Below are 2,134 nucleotides of genomic sequence, written 5' to 3'. Positions count from 1 at the left end.
GTGACGTCACAAGGGGGGTAGTCTGCTCGCTCACACACCGCAACGCACATGAGGAGGAGGAGGAGGAGGAGGAGCTGGGACTTCCGAGGGGGTCGCAGCCACGCACCTGCACCCACCCACGCACCTGCACCCACCCTGACACCTTTGTGCTCAACCAACATGTGAAAAATGTGGCAATTCGGTCTGACTTCTACTTGGACTGGAATCACTCAGTGGCCACACAGCCTTAGCTATTGACGCATCATTGTTTTGCCAACAAGAACATTCGTGTGACGCATCAGCCAAAAGAAAAGAATGACACCAGGGGAGTTTTCCGTCAGCTACGTGGGAAGTATCCTGACGCCGAAAAGTCAAAGAATGTAGATATGTTGCGTACATAAAGTCCAGTATATACAAATGGAAAAAGTACAGAGAGTAAAGCAATTAGTGCTGATACAGCGAGAAAGTATTCACATCTCTGTCATCTAGCAATTCTTTTCTCCTTCCCGGTGTCGAGAATAAAGTGCAAGTGGAAGCCACCGCCAGCTCATTTGAAGGCCGCCACCACATCCTATGTGTAACTATGTGTGCTGGATCCCTGGAACCACAGGCACAAAAAAAGCATTTGAAAGCTTAGCCAGTTTCAATGTCTTGAGAGCAAACGACAGCTTGGAATCATAGGATTCGATTGTTTCCAAAAATGACACGAATCTGGTTGTGCAATGGAAAAGAAAACATTGTCAATGTGATGTTCACTGGGAAATCTTTGATTCTAGTTAGATCATATCTTAATCTCGTCATCAATTGTTCCATTGAATCACTCCATTTGCATGCTTTCAATTGGACTTTCTGGGCCGGACACTCAGGGCCGCAGTGCGCCAATCCATCATCACTTGAGTGAGCCTTTTCTCTTTGCAGTCCATAGCATAAAAGTGCTTGAACCCCGCTAGCACGATGTGGGATGCATTGGATAACGTTGCGCTCATTTACTTTGGCATCCGAGATCAAAGTTAGCCTTGGTTTTGAAATAGCTCGTCGCTAAGCCACCGACTGCATTTCAAAGTCACTCTATGATATCATTTTTGTCATCATTTTAGAGAATTGATCTTTGGATTGCGCCATCTGCTTCGATGTCCGAGGTTTGGAACGTGACGTAGTATGGAGAAAATGTATTCCGTGTGAGCGAATAAGAATAAACACAAGTCCACTGACGTGACGTGACGTGTATTGAGACGGGTGAAAAATGCACAAAGGCCATTCAAGAGACAAGACCTCACTGTTCCAAAGTCACGGCCTGGGAGATTCCTCTGAAGGAGAGATTCCAGAGGAGATTGAGAATATCGAAAAGCCCTTAGCAAAAGACTCGGCCGCTTGCACGAGCCGGAAACACGACCAAATGGAGACGTCTTGGCGCAAGGAAGCCCTGGAGGCGGAGAGGAAAGCAAAATCCACCATTCGGGAGGCTTTGGAGAAGGAACAGCGCAAGAGCTTGCTGCTGAGGAAAGCTTTGAGACGAGCGCAAAAAGCCAACGCTGCGCTCCTAAGCGGTCTGAAGAGCCAGAAAGCCCGGAAGGATGGCCTTCGCGTTGAAATGGAGCTCATGAGCAAACACCTTGACGAGACGCTCGAAAGGCAACGGCGCGGCCGCGTCCGGCTTTCGGGGAAACTGCGCAAAATGACAGCCAAACGGGAACAAGACAAGAAGGTCGTGGAAACGCTCAAGAAGGATTTGGAGGCAACGTTACATCAACACAAAACGCAAATGGCTGAGTTGGAGAGAGTAACATGTGATCAGGTCCAGAAAGTCAAGGAGCAGCTCACCAACATGCAGGAGGAGAGTGTGCAAAAAGACGCTCAAATGACATCCTTGCGCTTCGACACTCAAAGTCTTCAACGGGAAATTCAGGCTAAGGGGGCCACCATTAACACGCTGCAGCGCAAAGTCAGCCAACTGGCCTCCGAGAGAGAAGAGCTGCGACGTCATCTGAACAATCAGAGGCAGAGTTGTCTCAAAGCCGAGGCCCGCGCAAAGCTACCGGCGCAGAAAAAGACCGCGGCTTTGGATGAGAGTCCGGCTGCTGACGAGGCTTTACGGAATCAACGGGAGCTTGTTCACAAGATGCTTTTGCGACACCGCACGCAGGTCAAGGCCATA

Source organism: Syngnathus floridae, chromosome 9 (genome assembly GCF_059516105.1).
Source record: "Syngnathus floridae isolate MCC-2025c chromosome 9, RoL_Sflo_1.0, whole genome shotgun sequence".
In the NCBI taxonomy this organism is placed as follows: Eukaryota; Metazoa; Chordata; class Actinopteri; order Syngnathiformes; family Syngnathidae; genus Syngnathus; species Syngnathus floridae.
This window is presented reverse-complemented; position numbering follows the sequence as displayed.